This window comes from Geotrypetes seraphini, chromosome 8, assembly GCF_902459505.1.
Source record: "Geotrypetes seraphini chromosome 8, aGeoSer1.1, whole genome shotgun sequence".
Classification (NCBI taxonomy): domain Eukaryota; kingdom Metazoa; phylum Chordata; class Amphibia; order Gymnophiona; family Dermophiidae; genus Geotrypetes; species Geotrypetes seraphini.
Window position 1 is genome coordinate 24,567,889 of NC_047091.1, and position 22,517 is coordinate 24,590,405.

At 41.5% G+C, this 22,517-nt stretch overlaps 1 protein-coding gene across 3 annotated transcripts in view; it reads left to right on the plus strand.

Moving 5' to 3' along the window:
* Positions 1–22,517, plus strand: part of NFYC (nuclear transcription factor Y subunit gamma) — a 76,454-nt gene that overhangs the window by 11,210 nt on the left and 42,727 nt on the right. Inside the window, exon 1 of one of the 3 annotated variants that reach the window (XM_033955126.1) lies at positions 7,206–7,434. The exons of 1 other annotated variant lie outside the window; for it this stretch is intronic. The gene's annotated coding sequence lies outside the window, so the exon portion shown is untranslated. Of the gene's footprint in view, positions 1–7,205; positions 7,435–15,102; positions 15,125–22,517 lie in introns of those variants that run through there. One more of the 3 variants, XM_033955127.1, reaches the window with a different exon arrangement.

The window sequence follows — 22,517 nt, forward strand, 5'->3', positions numbered from 1 at the left end:
TAGTGGCCTCGAGTATGGGCTTTCCAAGCCATGTGTTTAGCCTAGCTGCCTGGAATGATAACATTCTATCTAGAAACTTTTTGTATTGGTAAGATTTTAAGGAGGGGTAATTAAATAGGTTTGTTCTGCGAGTACTCTTGTTGGACTCGTTGGGGGAGAACTGGGAGATTAGGTAAGCTGGAAGAATCCCAAAGACAGCTTTGTAGCAAAAACAAGCAAACTTGAAGAGGACTCTGGATTCTGCGGGTAACCAGTGGAGTTTCTGATAATAAGGGGAAATGTGTTCCCATTTTTTTAAACCGTGGATTAGTCGGATCGTGATGTTCTGAATTAATCTCAGCTTGTTGAGGTTCTTTTTATAAGCTCCTAGGTATACATCAACACTTGTTCAAATGGATTAATTACCAATACTTTCATCAATTTTGACATTAAAAAAAAAAAGAAGTAGATGGTTTTCGGGAAAAAAAAAAAAGTTTGGACGTATTTTTTGAGAATGGACTTTAGACGCCCTAGGCCCAAAATGGACTTAGATGTTTGTTTTGATTATACCTCTCAAAGCATATAATTTGCAGAGACTGAAGGATCTAAAGCCCCAGATTTCAAATGAGTATATCAATGCACAGTTCCAAGGTGTGGGGATCACAGCCTCAGATAGACCATGATTGACCTTGTGCAACAAGAGCAGCAAAGCATGCTTAGGTGACTAGCAGTCCAGTGAACAGTAGGTGACATGCATTTTAATAAGAACTTTTCCAAGGAAGGCCAGTTATGACCCCCCCAAGCTCTCCAGTGGCATGTACATCTAAAAAGACAGAATCAATATCTCATATCTCTATAACACCTGAGCACCCAGAAGTCATACTTACCAATGAGAGGGATCTCTGCAAACTAATGATCTTATTGACAAAACAATCTCCTAAGATTATGCGCTAATAGGGTCTACGCTGAGCGATTTAGGCTTGTTCCCTCAGCTAGATTTTGGACCACAACAAATAGTTTTCTAGCTGCATTAGGAGTTTTAGAGATAATTGTAGTATAATAGGCATTTTTTTTGCCACTCTTAGCTGCTGGTTATAATTCCGATGCAAGTTCTTTTTGACCCATAAATGATAGACGACCCCTTGTGCCAAGATGCACCCTGTTCTCTTCGATTTTGTTCTAAGTAAAGTCAGCTATCCCAAGCTGGCATTTACTCCTAAAAAGGGCAAGACACACAATAATCAAGAAATGTTTGAAATAAAGGAGCCATAGTGGCAGGATCTACTTACATATGGAAATCCCTTACAAATCGCTCTGTATCAGAAAGAGACCTAGGCTTTTCTGTAGCCAAAACTGCTTGAATTACCACAGCAAAATAACTGGCCTACAAAAAAAAAAATGCATTTCAAAATCTCTTAACTGACAAACAAGGCCAGATTGATAGAACAAAATCCAGCATATGACCTCCTTTGTGTGTTGAGCCCATGAACCATTAGACTAATCCTAAATCAGCTAACAGGAAATTAAAAGAAACAGTTCTTGATAATAGAAGCATGTCCATATGAACATCAAAATCACTGAAAATGATAAACTGAAGAAAAAAAACACCGTCACCTCAGCCAGTGTCTAGTGTATCCTATCCCAGACCTCCATCCCAAGCCAGGGAGAAAGTAAAACAAAGCTAGATGGCGAGGAGTCAGAAAACTAAGGTCTCATCAAGTAACACCTTTTTTTAAAGGCAAATTGGTAGGAGGTTTGCTTACTGTGTAAATATGAGGGGCAGTAAACACAGCCAACTTCCAACCCCAAGGCTAGAATATGCCTGCCAGCACACTGAATAACCTGTCAGAGCTAACTAGATAGATTTCTTCACCATCTTTTTAGCTATATATCGGACGGACACACACATAACCTCCAAGTTAGAATCGGTTATAAAGTCACAAAGAAATGAGATTTTGGTCCAGAATGAACAATAATTTAAGACCAACGAAGAAACCAATAAACACTGGTTGTCAACGCCAAAAAAGGCAGTCCAACTCCTCACAGCAAAGGACCGTGGTACCACAAAAGTCAATGATAAGGAAAGCAAAAGGTGGAACTAAGTCCTGGACTTGCAGGAGTTAAGATATCAACGTTTATTGGTGTTTATTAAAAAGATACAATACAATGTCATAAAATCATATTATAAAAATCTGACCAATGTCAGCAATTACAAAACATAAAAATAGTGCTATATGTAAAATCAACAAACCTTACACGGTCCGTGTTTCAGCAATGACTTGCCTTCCTCAGGAGTCCTTAGCACAGTAGGCTGGAGTAAAGCAGCCAATTGCATCATGGGATGTACTGTTGTACAAATCTTCTGACTGCATGATGTCGGCCAAATAATTTAAGACCACCACCGGCAATGAGGTGCATGATATTACAAAGCAAGATTACTAAGCGTCCAAGATGCTTTCCTAGAGTTGGAGATAAACAATGATAGCCTATTGTCCTGGTACCGAATAGCTTAATGCACCTGTCTCAAATAAGCTGAAATAACCCTAAAGTAAAGTTAATTAAAAAAAGCCACCAACTTGGCCAAAAACCATCTAAAGTATCGGACACCATAGAGCTTGCCATGGAATATAACCTGCTTCTTGGACTTGCTCCTTCAGCAGACTCCACTGACATTTTCAAATTTATAGATATTTCTGGGATGTGGCTTTATGGGGGGGGGGGGGGGCAATCATGTCACCACACTATCGGCAATTGGGAAGACCAGTTGGAAAGTCAGAGACAATTGCACACAGTGTATCTGCATTTTTTTCTCAGTTCCAGCTTTGGAGAAAACTTGCTTTGTGCAGTTCCATAGTAAAACTATATCAAGGTGAGCTGAAGAGAGCTTATACAGTAGTTGTTTTTGTTAAAATTCAGGTTCTATATGATGCAGGGAAATATCCAGCAAGGTTTGGGGAAAAGGATGGTACAATAGAACTATCATATCAAAGATCAAAATAAGATGCACAGAAAATGATGACTTATAAAGACCATATGACCCAGTTCATATCAACTATTAATCTCTATTATCCCTTCCTCTCACTTAAAGATCTCTGAGCTTGTCCTCGTGTCCGCTGTTTTCGCTGGGAGGCCGTTCTAATCAGTCACCCTTCTTTTTTTTTTTTCTAAAAATGTGTTTTCCTAAATTACTCTTGAATCTACCCCCTTTCACCTTGATTCCATGCTCCCTCATTCCATAGCTTCATTTCAATTGAAAGAGACTCTTCTGTGTATTCCATGTAGGTACCGTATATTTGGGCCAAAAAGTGGCCCAAAAATGGGGGTCTAGGTTTATATTTAAGTCAGTGGTCACCCACCACCCTCCCAGACCTGATGCAAGCCTCCCCCTGACCTGCTGTAAGCCCTGGTGATCCAGCGGTGAGCTGAGACAGGAGGGATACCGCCTGTCCTGGCTGATTCTGAAACATCATAAGTCCCTCCCGCCTCCCAGACCTTTAGAAAACCTACCTTGAAAGCCCTGGTGGTTCTAGCAGTGAGACAGGGCAGGTGCAATCTTCCTATGCGCCTGCCCTGTGCAGAGCCACTATCAGAAATGGCTGCACTGAGTTCCCGTGGTCTCGCCGAGAATTTGCGGCAGCCATTTTAGATAGTGGCTCAGCATAGGGAAGGAGCGTAGAAAGATTGATCCTGCCCTGGTTCATATGCTTTATGACATAGCACTGACCATTTTAGTAGCCATAGTCCTCCTGATCAATAATCCTGTTTGTCTTTTTGAAGGTGTGATCTCCAAAATTATACAGAGTCCTCTAAATGAGGTCTCACCAGAGACTTACACAGAAGCACAATCACCTTCTTTTTCTTGTTGGTCATGCTTCTCCCTATACACTCAAGGATGCTTCTGGTATTTGCTGTCACTTTTTCTACCTGTTTGGCCACCTGAAGATCCTAATATTCAATCACCCCCCAAGTCCTGCTTTTTCACACACAGAAGTATTTTACTTCCTATTCTGTTACCTTGGGTTTTGCAGCCTAGATGCATAAACGTTAGCATTAGATTTTTTTCTAAACCATTCTTTTAAGCTTTTTTGCTAGATCCTTCCTCTTATTATCCATACCCCATATAATAAATGTAAACAGCTTTGATCGTACCATAGAAAGTTGGTATATCAGATTCCATTACCCTTTATTGTTAAATATATTGTAATGTTAGTTCCCTGTGTGGCTTAATGTCTTATTTCATACACCCATCTCCCTTATCCCTCAGGAGGTACCTATGTTTCACTGAATAGGCCCTGTGCTGTAGATTTGGAACCATGTTGGGATCTTACTGGATTTCTGAGGTGCAGCCTTCTGAATTGGGCATAGTATTCCAGATGAGCTCTTACCAGTGATTGTACAGAGATACTTCTATGGTAGAGCCCTTGTCTGAGATGGTAGGAAATTTAACATTACAGTATTTTGGTTGAAATCACAAAATAAGATGATCTAGATTTGCATACATAAGAAAGTTTTGGTGGATCAGTGGAACAAACTCCCACTGCAGGTTGTTGAAGCCAGCAGCGTGAAAGATTTTAAGAGTAAATGGGATGCTCACGTGGGATCTTTAAGGGAGTAAATTCGGGAGCGAATACTTTGGAATGGGCAGACTTGGTGGGCTATAGCCCTTTTCTGCCTCTATGTTTCTATGTCTAAACAGAACATTATATGAGTTGATTTGTGTCAGTTTTACTATTGTAAATATTTACCTGTCCATATGTCATTAATTTTATTTATTTTTATTGATGGTAATCAAAACTTCCAAAGAGGTCAGAAAAACACAGAATAAGGCAACAACTTCAGTATATGTCATTACAGTAGCTTTATTTAATGTGTGACCTTGTGAAGAAAGCATGACATTTGGAATCTAAATGCTCAAGATTTAGTCTGAGCTCTGCTGTGGACCCTTTGACCCATTTAAATCACATTATGTAATAATAGTTCTTTCTTGACCTAATAGAGCTTCCCAAACCTGCCTTAGGATTCCACAGTCATTTGGGTTTTTCATTTATTCACAATTGTGCATGTGCATTTAAGAAATGTGTGCTAATTTACGAAGATGTATTCCATGCATAGCCATGGATATCATACTCGACTTGCTGTGGCATGCCAAGAACAAGTTTAAGATATTGATATAGAAGGCTGGGTGAAAATCAAAAGATTGAAGCAGGTGTCTCTAGTATGGCCTCTGGACTGTGATTGTCTTCAAGGGTCCAGGATGATATAAGAACATAAGAACTGCCATCTCCGGATCAGACCTTCGGTCCATCGAGTCCGGTGATCCGCACACGCGGAGGCCCAGCCAGGTGTACACTTGGCGTAATTTTAGTCACCCATATCCCTCTATGCCTCTCGTAAGGAGATGTGCATCTAGTTTGCTTTTAATTCCGCAATAAAATCCTCTGGGAGAGCATTTCAGGTGTCTACCACTCGTTGCGTGAAGCAGAACTTCCTGATATTTGTCCTGGGCTTGTCCCCCCCCCCTTAGCTTCAGTCCACGTCCTCTTGTCCGTGTCACATTGAACATTGTAAATAATTTTTTTTCCTGCTCTATTTTGTCGATTCCTTTGAAAGTCTCGATCATATCCCCTCACAGTCTCCTTTTCTCAAGGGAGAACAATCCCAGTCTCTTAAGTCGTTCCTCGTATTCCAAGTTCTCCATACCTTTTATTAGCTTTGTTGCTCGTCTCTGCACCCTCTCCAGCAGTTTTATATCCTCCTTTAGGTTGGGAGACCAATGTTTTGGGTTTTTTTTAAAATATCTTTATTAGCAATTGCAAAGGGAACATACAACTAGGAGTGGGGAAAACAGAGAAAAGCTGAACAGCCAGGGAAATCAACAAGCGAAAATCATGACAACAAATGATTCATAGTACAGAAACCCTTCAGTTGGATGCCCAACACAATTGACATTTTTAAGTACCATAAAACCCCCAGACAAACACACGCAAACACCCGGCCGCAAGTCACAACAAGCATGCACCAATCACCCCACAGTCATACTCCCCAACCAACCAAACACACCAGTGCAGCCGCTCAAGGGAGCAGAAAGAAAGGAGCGGCAACCACTCCCAGAGGAGTCAGAGGGCGGGCCTTAAATCTATGTTCTGATTCAGAGCCGGAGGCTGAGGACCCAATCCTCTATGGGAGACCAATGTTGGACACATTATTCCAAGTGTGGTCTGACCATTGCCCTATAAAGCGGCATTATAACTTTCTCCGATTTACTCGTGATTCCTTTCTTTATCATGCCTAACATTCTATTTGCTTTCTTTGCCGCTGCCGCGCATTGTGCCGACGGTTTCAGGGTCCTATCTATCAGTACACCCAGGTCCTTTTCTTGTTCGCTCTTACCTAGAGTTGCACCTGACGTTCTATACTCGCGTTCCTTGTTCTTTCTACCTAAATGCATTACTTTGCACTTTTGATTTGATGTAGTAGGATTTAGATAGGTGTGTTGGACTGTTATATTGTAGGTCTTGGTTTGCTGAAATTGTTTTGGATGCTTTATAAAACCTCACTTATCTAAGTATTGGACTGTTAACAATTCTATTGATTTAATAGCAGTCTGAATTAACACCCGTACCATGCTGTGGCCCACATGCTCATAAAAGACACAACTGGCAAGCTTCCTCATCCCTTTTTACTGTTACTTAGGAATATTGTTCACAAGCACTTTCCTCTGAGCCTCCTCACAGGCCCCACAGATGGTCAATCCAATCTATATACATTACCTTTTCTTTTCCTTTTATGAACTCCTGACAACCAATGAGAAATGCTTGGGGTAGAAGCCCTGGGATGGTATTTTGACATTGTAATTGGAGAAAGGTGAACATCGGCCTGGGAAAACCTGCTGCCTTGATTAAAGATTGAGCGCACGGTTCATTTGGGGGTTTTTTTTGCAAAAAAATTGGGCTGTGCAAGTTGCCTCTAGTTTTAACTCTCTCTGACCCCTGTTCCACATCTCAAGGTAACTTTAAAACAGGAAGTGTTGGTGGGAGGGAATATGATGATGTATGCAGCCAATCCCCGCCTTGTGATGCCCACAGCTGAGGATGCTCAGCCAATGAGGCTGCCATGGAGGCAAGGTTTGGTGTCAAATAGCAAGCTAGATTGAATGTCTTTGCCTGTTAAAGTGGAAGGAGGCTGCAGGCTTTCATTGGAGACTCGGGAGTTTTTGTCGAGGCAGGGGTCAGCTGAAAGACAAAGAAAAATGGCGAAGAGTTTGCAGACAGGGCAGCTGTTGATCGACTTTGCCGAGCTGTGGCCTTTTCCGAAGCACTTCCATGCAGCTGCTGCTGTCTTTGTTCCCTCCCTCCTCTTTTGGATGGGGAGGTAGGGAGGATAAGGGCTACTTTAAATTGTTTGCTCAAGGAGACAAGTAGCTGCATGTTAAAGGAGCATAAGAAGTAGGCTCAGGTAAGTTTGCCTTTTTCATAGCTGTTGCTAGTGTTTGCTTTCAGTGAGATTTCGTCAAGTTGTACAGTCTCAGAAAATGGCTACTTTGCATTCTTTGCATGCCTTCCAGTGCACCTCCTGGACTTCGCTGGGCTTACATGTTCTTCAGCTGCTTTTTTCACTTTGTGTGTATACATCTCCCTGCCATCTCTAAATATTTGTATGTATTGAGATGAGCAGACACGGTTAATTTGCAGAGAAGCTAGCATTGAATGTTTAAAACAACAACAAAACTAACTCCTTTGTAGTTCCCCTCCCCTCCCCCCCACCCCTTTAAGTACAAGGAAGCGACCACAGACATTTTGGACTTCATAAGAGACACACAAAAACCTCTCTGTCATCACTGTTTTGTTCTACTTTGTTATGAAAATACTAATTAGGTGGTCACTTATCACATATTGAGGTCTGTGACCTAGTTCAATTCTTGTGCGAGGGTTTTCCTTATGCAGGTAAATTATGTGATGTGATGAGATGATATTGATCAACTTTTCTATTTCCTCCCCTAGACAGAGTTGCCTGTGCAACTGTTCAATGTTTCAAGTTTAGAAGAGATGAATCCAGCAGTTAGCCGTACATTATAGAGCCCACCGGGACAGATAGGGAAAATGCTTGAAGTACCTGGATATAAACCGCTTTGAGTGTGGTGATAGAACTACAAAAAGGCGGTATACAAGTCCCTATCCCTTAATCTATGTTTCAAATGTTGATCTTTTTGTAGAAAGCCTTATGTTGTTTCATTATTTTATACGTTAAAAAAGATTAGGATTAAAGGCCTTTTATATTCTATGACGAAACATCATAAAAATGCCAGACAAGAATAAATATCTCTTTGTTTACTGTTTTTTGATATTGTCAGAAAAGGAATGAAGGTCATTGGTCTATTCTGCAGCAAAGCAGTCCAGGTGCTAAGTAAGCCCAGCAGACGAGCTAGCATGGAAGCTGAGGGGATCGAGAGACAGTGCACAAAGTTTGTTTACTGATGCGGATGGGGTGGTGGGTTCCTTGTTCAGGTTTCTTTTTATTTTGATCTGGGCATTTTAAGCAGTGCAGCAAAGGTTGCTGAAACCGGGCCTTCACGATTTGAGTGTGACCTTGAAATAACTGCTGTTTACAGTTTGGAGATGGAAGGGCAAAGTTTGTTTATAGATTTTGAGGTGAAAAGAGATGATGCTTTTAAGGAGACGAATAAAATTGCCATTTGGGCTGCCTGAATGCATTTTTTTAAATTGAAAGCACCCTTCTTCCCCCGCATCACTCCTCCATTCTTTGGGAAAAAAAATTGCAATTGTAATATAAACCAATTTGGTTGTATTTCTCTTTCCAGGCTCAGTTCTTCAACTAATTCTCAAACTGGATCTTCTCAGGGTTAAGGATATACTTACTATTACAGTACTTCTAATCATTTCTATAGCAATACAGATGTATGCAGTGTTGCACACATTATATGCAAGTACTTTGTCCCTAGTGGAAAATTAAGGGTCAGAAGGAGCTGCAGTAGGAACTGAGTCCAGTTCCCTAGGAACTCAGCTCGCTGCACTAATCATTAGGCTATTCCTCCACTCCCATGTATTCTGCGAGAAGAAAAATATGAAATATTGAAAAATACTTAGTGCTTCTTTTAGGAAAATAGAAACACGATGGCAGATAAAGGCCAAATGGCCCATCTAGACTGCCCATCCACAGTAGCCATTATCTCTTCCTCTCTCTAAGACAGTGGTTCTTAACCTGGGTTCGACTGAACCCCAGGGGTTCGGTGAATCAGTCTTGCGGGTTCGGCAGAGGTCAAAACACACCTCCTACTCATATAGCGCTTCGGTCACGTTCAATCATCTATCAGTTATTCAGTGATTTTGATCAAGACTGATCATGTACTCAGTTTCTTGATCTATCAATATGTAACTAAACGCCTTATATACATCAATCAATTCCTGATCAAAATTTGTGATTTAACTGATAGATGATTGAACGTGACCGAAGCGCTTATGATTCGTGATGATACGCCCCGCTTGTCCATAATTGGCTGCAGGTGATCACGCAACATCGCTTGGCCTATCTGTGCTGCAGGGTTTTGATGCGCACAGTAGTCGAATTGTAACTGTTGTGATGGTACGTCGTGTGATACCTATCTTAATATTTTAATCCCTTACTAACTATGTCAAGCAAAATACGAAAGTGGTCAGACGAATATGTACAATATGGATTCACATGTATAACAGAACGTGATGGGAGTCAGCATCCTAATTGCATGATTTGCAATGCCAAGTTGAGTAATTCTAGTCTAGCTCTGGCAAAACTAAGGGAATAAAGAAGGGTTCGGTAAACACGCATATGAAACTGGTGGGGTTCAGTACCTCCAACAAGGTTAAGAACCACTGCTCTAAGAGATCCTATGTGCCTATCCCAGGCTTTACCAGACATCGTTTCTGTCTCCATCACTTCTACCAGGAAACTGTTCTACGCATCTACCACTATTTCTATAAAAAGGTATTTCCTTAGATTACTCCTGAGCCTATCACCAGTTAACTTCTTCCTATGACTTCTCATTTCACAGCTTCCTTTCAAATGAAAGAGACTCATGTGCCAAAACGTCTCTATCATATCTCCCCTCTTTCCTCCAAAGTATACAAATTGAGATCTTTAAGTCTGTCCCCATACGCCTTATCATGAAGCCAACACACCATTTTAGTAGCCTTCCTCTGGACCAACTCCATCCTTTATATATCTTTTTGAAGGTGCAGCCTCCAGAATTCTACACAATATTCTAAATGAGGTCTCACCAACGTCTTATACAGGGGAATCAATACCTCCTTTTTCCTACTGACCACTCCCTATGCAACCTAGCATCCTAGCTTTCGCCATCACCTTTTCAACCTGTTTGGCCACCTTAAGATCATCACATACAGTCACACCAAAGTCATGCAACTGAGGACAGCATACTTGCTTATATGTACTGATTTGATGTCTATTCAAATGGTTTATTACGTATCGTGTTGACAATTTAAGTGCTCTTTTTTTCAAAAGAGAAAACCATCCAAAAATGGCATAAACTGGCATTTTCATGTTTTATGTGATAAATGTCCAAATTTCCGTTTTCAAAACACATTTTTAGATGGTTTTCTGTGCTGTTTGTTTGAAGGGCAGTTAAATCTATGGAGGGGTATTAGCAAGAACTTATGATTTGGATGGATTGCTGAAATAACTGAGCACTGCAAAAACATGCAGAGCAAAACTTGGACATTTGAGGCTAGACCTGTTTCAATAACGAATAAGTGCCCAAAAATGTGGCCAAACTGAGCAGATGCCCACTGGAGGCATGAAGCCACGGCCCCCCTTACTCCCTTAGTGGTTACTGACCCCTTCCCATCCCCCAAAGACGTGAATGAAACAGTACATATCATCCTGTATGACAGTTTCAGATGTTATAGCCGGACAGCAGATCTCTAGGGTAGCCTGGTGGTGGTCAGTGCAGTGGATTGCAGAGAAGGGGATCCAGGCCCATATACTACTTAGTACTCTTGTGGTGAAAAGTGTGTGTGCCCCAAAACCCACAAAATACCTGCTGAACTCCCATAGAGGCATAAGAGCTTTGGGGTGGTAGACAGTTGGGTACAGTAGGTTTTAGGTGAGTTTTGGAGGACTTAATAAATAAGATTCATTCAACTTTCTCTACTGTTCTCCCAGGGTAGCTCAGAACGGTAAGCATTTTTCCCTGTTTGTTCTAGCAGGCTCACAATCTATCTAATATACCTGGGGCAATGGGGGGATTAAGTGACTTGCCCAGGGTCACAAAGAACAGTGTGGGTTTAAACCCACAACCTCAGGGTACTGAGGCTGTAGCTTTAACCACTGCGTCACACTATCCCCTTACAACGTAAGGGGATTTATGGTGAGATGTGTGTGTGGGACCTTTTATGTGAAGTTCATAAAAATAGCCTTACTGGGTCAGACCGATGGTCCATCAAGCCCAGTAGCCCGTTCTCATGGTGGCCAGTCCAGGTCACTAGTACCTGGCCAAAACCCAAGGAGTAGAAACATTCCATGCTACCGATCCAGGGCAAGCAGTAGCTTCCCCCATGTCTTTCTCAATAACAGACTATGGACTTTTTTTCCAGGAACTTGTCCAAACCTTTCTTAAAACCAGCTACGCTATCTGCTCTTACCACAACCTCTGACAATGCGTTCCAGAGCTTAACTATTCTCTGAGTAAAAAAAAAAAAAAAAGTCCTCCTATTGGTTTTAAAAGTATTTCCCTGTTTGAATATTTTTACTGCTATAATTGTCTGTTGCCTGTGTTCAACTTAGGCTTGCTGTGCACCTTCTTGGATGGTGTGTTGTTTTTTTTTCCAAAATAAGGTATATAAAACTTAATTAATCGGGCCTGGCGCTCAAAATCTTAAACTTTTTACAGCAAAATAATTTCTCATTTATAATGATCTTCAAATAAATGTTAGGCTTTGTTAGTCTAACTTGTGAAGTCTTGAGAGAACAATTAAATAAGAAAAATGAGATTCTGGTTTGGGGTCTGAAAACTTTTGTGCCTTGGTATTTTGTCTATAAAGAGATGCACAGACAATCAAAGGCCTCCTGTAACCTCTTCAGTATTTCCACTTGCCTTGCTCTATCATTAAATTTGTCATTGGGGGGTTTGGAGAGGAGATGAGTAACGTTGGAAAGATAATCTGAACCTAAAAAATAAAATAGTAAATAAAAAGCAAAGCAGCAGGTCATGGAACTTGGCAAATAAATCAGAAAAGGAGAGGCTGCATCTGATAGTGAGACAAGACCAAGGTCTTCAAGAGTGAAACTGGCTGAAAAACAAACAAAACCAAGCGCTCAAAACCATATATCCACCTTCCAACATTTTGACCATATAAAAGAACCTTGGTGTAGGGCAGTTTGAAGGCTTAAAAAGTTAAGATGAAAATGTGACTCTCTTAAAATATTTTTTTGAAATAACAGTACGGTGTCTTATATACTGTGCGGTTTGCAATAAGAATTAGTACATTATTAGGGAAAAGAGGTTTGTCTTTAGCTTCTTTGCAAGTATGAATGTGTATTTCAGTAGTTACACCATGGAGAAAAATGGTTACCACAAATGATCCAAGTCACAAAATGAGAGCCTATGCGAAAGGCTGGGTCCCAGAGCGATTGGTACAGGTGAACTGTCCTGCACAGTAGATGTGAAACAGATTAGACCAAACCAGTGGTCTCAAACATGCGGCCCGGGGGCCACATGCGGCCCGCCAGGTACTATTTTGAGGCCCTCGGTATGTTTATCATAATCACAAAAGTAAAATAAAACAGTTTAGCTATAAATGACAATATTATTATGAAGACTTAGCCAAAAAGAAAGATTTATAAACTATAAAGAGTTTAATTAACCTCATGCAAAATTGTCATTTTTTTAATAAGACATTAACTATTTTTTCTGAGGCCCTCCAAATACCTACAAAACCAAATGTGGCCCAGCAAAGAGTTTGAGTTTGAGACCACTAGATTAGACTTTCTGTTTTACACAAAATAATGTTGAATGCCAGATTGTGTGTGTAATGATCTGTAGGAAGGTTACGTCCTACCTTCATTTTGGTGCTTGTTTTAAGGTCAAGGCACCTCCAGTGCTAAAATGACTGAGAATGTTATTTTTGTGTGCTGTAGAATTGTAAGATTACTGTAGGACAGCAAAATCAGAATTTCTTTGCAAGCTATTGTGGCAGAGGTGGCCACTTTTGAGGGTGAGGGTAGAATAACTAGGTGGCAAACAATCCATTTTGAATTTTGGGTTTCATTTTGCTCCTGATCTATTTTGGTTTTTATTTAAAAGTGGAGAACATAAGAATTGCCACTGCTGGGTCAGACCAGTGGTCCATCGTGCCCAGCAGTCCGCTCTCGTGGTGGCCCCCAGGTCAAAGCCCAGAGCCCCAACTGAGACTAGCCCTACCTGCGTACGTTCCAGTTCAGCAGGAACTTGTCCACCCTGGCGGGTGTTTCCTCTACACTTAAACTCCATAAATGCCTTTTTAGGATTATTATTGATTGTGTACAAAGGGAAATTAATAATTTACAATAGATAAGTGTGAAACAGAGGTATTAGAAATAGTATCTAATGATTAACTAGACACTGCTTTATTTATCTTTCATAGAACTATAAGCTAACGTTTGTGATTCGTTACAACAAATCCATGTGAACATTCTGAGTTCCCCTGGGAGAATGGTATAGAAAATTGAATAAATCAATCAGTCCAAAATATCCATTTTTTTAAACATTTGTTTATATGTGTTTTCAAATAGAAATCAGTTTTGGTCTCATACGTACTGGGGCTGGCAGTCAATTGACACATTAGTAATTGCTTCTCAATTGTTATCTATCATCCTTCATGAAGGACATCAGAGTTGGTCAGATCAACAATTTTTAATCCTTTAATATGTTTTTTTGTTTTTTTTGCATCCTTCTGAAACCTGACCATGTTATGCACTGTGTAATTTGTTTGTCCTGACAGTCTAGATATAGGGCTCCTTTTACTAAGGTGCGCTAGCTCTATGGAGGCATTAGCGTTTTGCGCGTGTGGCATTGTAGTAAAAGGAGCCCATAGTGTTTACAGACTGGTACTGGCAGTGTCTTGCTTTAGTATACAATCTCATAAATTTCCAGCTTCCTCCACTTCTTAGAGTGACCTTGAATAACCTTTCTCTCTCTGTAATGGTGCAGTGTCCTGTTGCCTGTATGTAATTATCTGTTTACACTAAAAGAATGGTGCCATTTGTAAGTCTTATTGGGCTCTATTTAACCCTGGAAGGCCTGAAAATTTAACCCTTGAAGGCCTTTGTACACTACACCACTGAGTCCCTGTGGGGTCATTTTGATCCCACATGCTATATCCATGCTTTATTAGCGGTTTTATTAGTACGACTTTTAAATATATGTGGCATAAATGCACATGAGTCGAATCTCATGTGAAAGGAAGCTGTGGAATGAGAGGGCATAGGATGAAGTTAAGAGGTGATAGGCTCGGCCGTAATCTAAGGAAATACTGTTTTACAGAAAGGGTAGATGGGTGGTTTAGTCTCCCAGTAGAGATGGTAGAGACAAAGACTGTCTCTGAATTAAAAGAAAGCGTGGGATAGGCACGTGGGATCTCTTAGAGAGAGAAAGAGATAATGGTTACTGCAGTTGGCAGACTGGAGGGCCATTTGGCCTTTATCTGCCATTATGTTTCTAAGTTTGTTGAAGTATCGTAGTCATTCAAAGTCCCAAGAAACTGCGAATCTCCAAGCGTCTTTGTAAATACATTGTCCTTTATTTGTGCATTTCAAGATCTCTGTGGTAACAGCTTCTGAAAAATAATTTGAATGCCGTCAACGGACTATCTACATTTCTCAGTGCATATCTTGTTGGCCCCGTTATGATATGCATAATAATCTTCCTACCAGATGCTGGCTTCATTGGTTGCTGTTGCCATAGAGTTCCATGTTTGCCTCTCCATGCCACAGACAGTCTGTCTGATGAAGGAATGGTTAGATTCGTCATTCATGAAGTTGAGTGAGGACCTGAACTTCCTCGACCTCTTGATCCCCTAATCCTTCCTCGGCCCCAACCACAACAGATACCAACACCATGACCTATCTGAGAAGGATGTTTTGACTTTCCAGAGATGTAAGTCTGATTGGCTTATTCGCTAGATGACAATTCAGACTGTGAACTGGAAGAGTCACCAGCATGGCAAGAAAGTCGCTAAATTTGTTACCTGAACAGTTGTCTTCTTCCAATGCTGAACTACTTGAATCATCACCTTTGACAACATCTTCCAAAAGTATCCTTCTCACTTCCTCAGTAGAATACAGTGGCCATACGATATCCCAAACTATTGCGTAGCAGCGCGTGAAACTAACAGAAGAGGGTGTCAAAACTTGAAACTGCCCATTATTGGTATTCCCTGTTACAAATAATGGTGTGTTATTGCACACAGTGTGAATTCGTATTGGGTATTTTTAAATGTTTGACATCTTGGCTATTCTGTTATAATAGAAATGTAATTATGTTAACAATGTTACTTTTGTAAGTGGTTAATAGTTTTTGTATAGGAGACAAATTGACCCCCAAAGGGCCTCATTGACAAACTTGCTGCTCAGCGCCACCTGGTGATAATAGAGAAAAAACTTTTTGCAGTACAGTAAAACCTTTGTTTGTAAGCCCATCCCCGGAAGCAGCAGCGGCTGCTGAGACAGGAGCAGCGGCACCGGGGAGCCACCCAGGATGCGGCTCTTCTCCTCTTCCTCATCTGGTGGCTCGGGGTCCTTTTCCTTTTTATTTTATACAGTACAATAGAATATTTTGTATTAAAATTTTTAGGTTGTGGAACGAATCGTCTTGAGTTTCCATTATTTCTTATGGGAAAATTTGCTTTGATATACGAATGCTTTGGATTACAAACACGCTTCCAGAACGAATTATCAAAGTTTCAAAGTTCAAAATTTATTAGAAATTTGATGAATTGCTTATTCATAATTTACTAAGCGAATTACAATAAAATCCAAAGTAAACATACAACATTCAATTTAAAAATTTAGCTTAAAAAAAAGGGGTTGGACGAACAGACAAGCAGACAAGACTGAATACGAAGGAGTAAAGGGGTAAAGTTACAAAATTAATAATTTTGAAAAAAGAAAAGAACTATAGAGGGAAAAAACATAAGGAGGGGTATCCATTTTTTCTTTCTTTTGTTTTTTAATTTTTGGTAGGGAGTCTACTGCACTGTATATATTCCATTCAGAGGTTAAAAGCATCTTTAAACAAAAAAGTTTTTAAATTATTTTTAAAACAACTAATGTCTTTTTCATCTCTTATGTATTGGGGTAGGGAGTTCCAGACCTGGGGGCCACTATTGAAAACATATCATGACATCTAGTGCCAATTACTTTTAAGGAAGGGACTGCGAGTAGTCCTTGGGCCGTAGAACGAAGAGAGCGGGATGTGTTATAAGGAATAAGCATCCTATTTATAAATTACGGTTCGCTCGTAGATAAAGTTTTAAATACTAGGAGTAGAATTTTAAAGGTAATGCGGTGGTTAATGGGAAGCCAGTGTGAATCGACCAAGATTTTACTGTATTTAACTTGTAACAATATATGAAAAGTCATAAAAATATTAAAAGATAACTTTGAGCCATTATTGCACAGCAGACTCTTTTTAATTTTTTTTTAAACTTTATTAAATTTTCAAGGCTAATACAAAGTGCATAAAATTATACATACATGAATAAACAGAATCAGCACTTACAATCTATCAGTAACAATATAAAATGAATTACCTTCTCCCCCCCTTCCAGTACATTCAATCAAGGGATAAAACAAAGGAGATAACCCCCTACCCTCCCACCCTTCCCTGGATGTGTGCATAAATCTAAAGGAAATTAAAGATAAAAGACAACTATACCGAAATAACAAAAGTCATTAATGGACCCCAAAATAATTTGAATAAATTATTATGCCCCAACATGTCAGCGTTCATTATCTCATACTTATAACACAAAGATAAATTTGCCCACCAAAAGGTAAAACTAAGCCGATCCCAATTTTTTCCATTTTTGACCCTATTGGGCCTGCCAGGATTAACAATAAAGGTACCCTAAAGAATCAGACTTTTTTCACTAAGTTTTTCAGTTCTTTAAGAATGTCTATTCTAGAGAATGACATGGTGACTGTTACCTGCGGCTAACCGCGGGTAACTCGGCAAAACGGGGAAGAAAAAAAACTAATTGCTGCGGGTATGAGGACAAAGCCATTCACCACCCCGTGGAGCGGTGAATGTCCTTGTCCCTGCAGTTAAGTATTTTGTGCGCGTTGCCTCACCCCTCTCAATTGCGCAGTCCAGCAGTCCCTTACCTCCTTTTGTCCAGGCATCTCCCTCCCTCCCTTCCCCTCACCTTTGCTGGTGATTTTTCATTTTTCTGTATCCAAGTGGCACGAGTCTTTAAACAACTCGCACGCGGCTGTCTGAAAATGCTCTGATGCAACCGGAAACAGGAAGTTGCATCGGAGGAGAAGTTTCAGTGCAGCAGCATGTGACTTGTTTAAAGGCTCGAGCTGCTCAGAGACAGAAAAATGAAAATCGTCAGCAAAGGTGAAGGGAAGAGAGGGAGATGCCAACTGAGATCAGGAGGGCGCTGAAGGGACATGGCAAGAGAGGGGGAAGGGAGAGAGGAACAGATGCTGAAGGGGAATGGGGAGGAGAGAGTATGAAGCAGATGCTACATGGAAATGGGTAGGAGAGAGGGGAGAAGACACTGAAGAAAAGTGGGGAGGGGAGCACAAACTGGATGGAAAGAGAGGATAAAGAAAAAAGGGTACATGCTTGATTGGAGAGACGGATACCAGATCTGAGGGAAGGAAAGGAGGAGAGAGATGCTAAAAACCACCTGGGGGAGGGAAGGAAAGATGGAAGGGAAGAAGACAGATGCCAGACTATGGGGGGAGCAGAGGGAAGAAGATGGGTGCCAGACCAAGGGGGAGGGGTAGAGGGAGAGATGGAAGGGAGAGGCACAGTTTCTGGTAGAAGCATAGAAATAGAGTAGATTCCATATGGAAGAGGCAGAGAGAAGGCAGACAGTGGATGGAAGGAATAGAATGATGAGAAGATGAGGAAAGCAGAAACCAGACAACAAAGGTAGTAGAAAAAATTCTATTTCTTTTTTTTTTTTTTGCTTTAGAATAAAGTAGTATATTAGTTGTGTTGATAAACATTTATAAAGAAAGCCCTTCCAGCTGAAGATCTCTTCCTCTAGTTCGGCAGCCAGAACTTTGATTTATAAAATGACAATTGTACAGAATATTGTTTCTTTGTATACTTTTTAAAAATAAGCTTAATACAAAACTATTCGAGGCTTGTGCGGATAGAATCAGATGGTTTGTGGAGACAGGGACTGAATTCGCCGGGACAGGGACTGAGCTCGTGATGGGGACAGGGAGGAGAAGGGGACAAATTTTTCCCCCATTTCATTATATAGTCTACTCTACCTTGGTTCTCCCTAGACTACTATTGTAATTTGAATTCTGTCAGCTCCACCGGAAGATTGCAGCTGAACTGCCCACTACCTCCCAGGATGATTAAGCTGCCCTTTAAAGGGCTGCCTGCCATGCATATTCTTAGGAGACCTGACTCAGGGGCTTCAAGGTAAAATAACATTATTCGCCGATGATGCCAAAATATGTAACATAGTAAGTAATAATAATAATAACTTTATTTTTGTATACCGCATTACCATGGAAGTTCTATGCGGTTAACAGATGAAGAGACTGTACATTGCAGCGAAGTTACACTTTTTTTTTTTTTGGCATAGCTACATTTACATTGTCGGCGATGTTACATTTGCGGTGAAATTATTTTCAGGTCGGTTACTATTGCAGAGAAGTTACAATTGTAAGTTGCATATATATAGCGGAGTTCATACAGTAGTGTTACATACAGCGGTGATGTATATTGCGGCGTTCGATAAAGCCGAGCAGAGGCGTTAAGTAAGGGGGGTAAAGAAGAAGGGGTGATTAGTTGGATAGGGTGATCCATTTTGTTAAGCCGTTAGGTGGCAGACAGAATTGGAAGAGTCGAGAGACTGAGGTAAGTCAAGGTCTGAGGGGGAGGCAAGGAAGGGGGGGGGGAGAAGTTAGAGGAATTTATCAAAAAGGTAGGTTTTGATTGTCTTCCTGAACATTTGGTAGGGGGGGGGAGTTGGAGATGAGTGCTGTGAGGCATTTGTTCCATTTGCCCGCTTGGAATGCGAGGGATCTGTCGAGAAATTTCTTGTAGAGGCAGCCTTTCAGGGAAGGAAAGGAGAACAGGTAGGTGTTTCGTGTACGAGAGGGGCCAGCGATTTCAAGGTGCTCGGATAGGTAGATTGGGGAAGAGCCTGCTAGGATTTTGAAGCAGAGGCAGGCGAATTTGAAGATGATCCTTGCCTCCACCGGCAGCCAGTGGAGTTTAGCGTAGTAGGGGCTAACTTGGTCATATTTTTTGAGGCCATAGATGAGGCGGACAGCAGTGTTTTGAACTATTCTTAAGCGTTTGATGGTGTTTTTATAGGATCCCAGGTATATGATGTTACAGTAGTCCAGTATACTTAAGATTAGTGACTGGACCAGAAGACGGAAGGAGAGGTGGTCGAAATAGCGTTTAATGGTGCGAAGTTTCCAGAGGGAGTAGAAACATTTTTTGACCTGGGCGTTGGTATGATCTTCGAAGGTCAAGCATCTGTCTAGGAGGACTCCAAGGATTTTTATGGTGGGGTTGATAGGATAGTCTAGGCCGTTCAATTTCAGGGAGGTGTTTGTAAGTTTATGGTTAGGACTTGCCAGGAAAATTTTGTTTTTTTCGGTGTTCAGTTTTAATTTGAATTGTGAGGTACATAGTTCTAGTTTGGTGAGGACGGAGGAGGTGAGTTGTTCCGTCTGTTGTGTGAGTGAAGTAAGGGGAATGATAATGGTGATGTCATCTGCGTATATGAATGATTTTAGGTTTAAGTCAGCGAGTGTCCGTGCCAGGGGGGCCAAGTAAATGTTAAAAAGGGAGGGGGATAGAGGGGAGTCTTGTGGGACTCCGCAGGGGTTGCGCCAGTGATGGGAGAAGGTTCCATTGCTGTGGACCTGGTAAGTACGGTTGGTTAGGAAGCTTGAGAACCAGTTTAGTACTTGGCCGGTAATGCCGATCGAGTCAAGGCAGTTGAGCAGGATATTGTGGTCGACCAGATCGAAGGCGCTGCTTAAGTTGAATTGGAGTACTAGGGCGCTTTTGCCCAGTGAGAACAGGTAGAGGAGGTAGTTGGTCAGAGCAGCTAGGACAGTTTCTGTGCTGTGGTTTGTGCGGAAGCCAGATTGGGAGTCGTGAAGAATATGGAACTTTTCTAAGTAGTTCATGAGGTCGTGGTTAATAAGGCCTTCCATGAGTTTTTGGAAAAGTGGGATGTTGGCAATGGGTCTGTAGTTGGTGGTGGAGGAGATAGGTTCCTTGTTGTTTTTGAGGAGGGGGGAGACAAGGATGTGGCCAAGTTCAGTCGGGAAGTGACCTGTTGTCAGGCATAGTGAGATCCAATTGAAGAGGTCAGCTTTGAATGAGGGGGGAGCGGATTTCATGATAGTGGGTGGGCAGTTGTCTAATAGGCAATTGGAGTTGGCGTATTTTGAGTAGAGATTGAGAAAGAGGTTCCAGTCTGGGCTTTCGAAGGAGCTCCAGGTCATGTCTGTAATTGAACCTATTGTGTCTGTTGCAGGAAGGTTGAATATTGGCTCAGGACTGGGGGCTACAAGAGACTATTTTAAGGTGTGAATTTTGTTGGCAAAATGGTCTGCTAGGGTTGTAGCAGGGGGTGGGAGGTCAGAGCAGGAGCGTTTGTGTGAATCTATGTCTAGGAGAGAGTTAACTATTCTAAAGAGCGCTTTACTATTTAGAGTAGGGGAATTAATTAGTTGGGAGTAATGTTTACTGCGTTTTTCGTTGATCAGTCTTTTGTATTCGTTGACTTTCAGTCGCCAGTTGAGTCTATCGTTGTCAGTCCCTGATTTACGCCATGTTCTTTCAAGTTTCCGTACTTCGCGTTTTATGGCTAAGAGATCCGCGTCAAACCAGTTGTTTGAGGGCCGAGGGGTTTTCTTGCGAAGTCTCAGGGGTGCGATGGTATTTAGGACTTGGTTGCTGAAGTTTTTCCAGTCTAGGTAGAAGTTGGGGTCTGGGTCGGAGTTAGAAATGCGGGTGTAATGTGACCAGAAATCTGCTGGATTAATTTTTTCTCTTGTCCAGGTTATTGTCTTTGTATGGTTAGGTTTGGGTTTCCTGTCTGGTGGTTTTTTGAGCCAAGCTAGTTCGAACTGACACAGGAGGTGGTCTGACCAAGGGATGTTAGACCAATTTTGTTCAGTGAGGCTTATGTTAGGATTGGTGGGGGTGTTGGAAAGGAAAGTGATCAGGTCTAATTGGTGACCTTTATTGTGTGTTGTGGTTTGGGGGGGCTTGGTAAAGCCAATCGATGTAAGGAAGGAGAATAAGTCTGCAACATTGGGGTTCTCTTCTTGCTCGAGGTGTAGGTTGATGTCTCCTGCTAAGAGGTTGTGGGTACCAGCTGCCGAGTTCGTGAGAAGGTATTCATAGTAGTCTTCTTTTGCTAGGTTCCATTTATTGGGGGGTATGTAGAATAGTGTGATGATAAGGTTGTCAATGTAGTCAGTTTTGGAGATTTTGCAGGTGAGGATTTCCAGGTTATTAGTTGATTTGGAATCTAGGATTTGGAAGTGAAAGTGGTCACGGAGAATGATGGCCAGACCACCTCCCCTTTTAGAGTTTCTTGAGAGGGGGATGATTTTGTAATGTGGTGGTAGAATATCCGCTATGATTACATCCTGGTCGGAAATGAGCCAAGTTTCGGTTAGAAGTACGATTTCTAGTTGGATTTCTTCCAGCCAATCTTTGAAGAGTTGGGCCTTATTTCTAATTGAGCGAATGTTCAGGTAGGCGCCAGGAAGTGTGGATTGTTCTGGGATGAGCGAAGGTTCTGTACTATGTAGATTTTTTAGGGATCGTTTTCTTTTGTGTGTTGGTCTGGGTGGGTTGCGGTAGTGTTGATCACAGGGATGGGGAAAGGACCTGTTTCTGTGACATCATGAATGAGCCGGTGGGGGCGGATGAATTTATCCGGTCCTGGGATTCTAGTCCATGCAATGTAGGTTGGTATAGGTTCGAAGGCTAAAGATTTTGTAATCCAGCCTCTTGTGCTAATCAAGTAGAGGAGGAGGAGGGCAATGAGCTTGTGAGTGGGGATAGACATGTTGGGGTGGCAGTTAGGGTGATGAAAGAGGGAGGCTGGGATGGGAGAGGGGGGCGGGCTGGAGAAGCTAGGGAGGAAAGGAGAAAGTCGATTAAGGGGAGGGGGGCAGATGCGAAAGGCTCAAGGCAGATGAGAGGAAAGGGTCGGAGAATAGATCTATGAACCAAAGTTCAAAATGAGGTTAGTAGCAGGTAAGATGAGAAGGAGTATGAGCAGATCTGTACTAAGTGAGAACAATGTGTA